Source organism: Apis laboriosa, unplaced genomic scaffold (genome assembly GCF_014066325.1).
Source record: "Apis laboriosa isolate Shangri-la unplaced genomic scaffold, ASM1406632v1 scaffold49_cov149, whole genome shotgun sequence".
NCBI lineage: Eukaryota > Metazoa > Arthropoda > Insecta > Hymenoptera > Apidae > Apis > Apis laboriosa.
In genome coordinates, this window is record NW_025223500.1 from 2,425,705 (window position 1) to 2,426,062 (window position 358).

Below are 358 nucleotides of genomic sequence, written 5' to 3' on the forward strand. Positions count from 1 at the left end.
CTATAACAAATTATTAAAATTTTTCTTTATTTCGCATTTCTGATGATTTAAAATATTTGATAACTTAAATGATTTAAAATAAAATTAAAATTATTTTAATTTAAAATTTTTATAGATTTAAAATTTTGCGATAAATTTACCTTCATATTATTAACATATCATATCATATTATTAAAATCAGTAGGAAGATATTTTTTTCAACAAATTTTATCAATTTTATATCAATCAATTAAAATTGATTATCATATCGATTGTATATTCAAATATATTAAAAATAATATTTGATTGAATAATATTATCTAATTTTTAAAAACAATATTTAGAAAATACATATACATATGTTATAACAGACTATGTA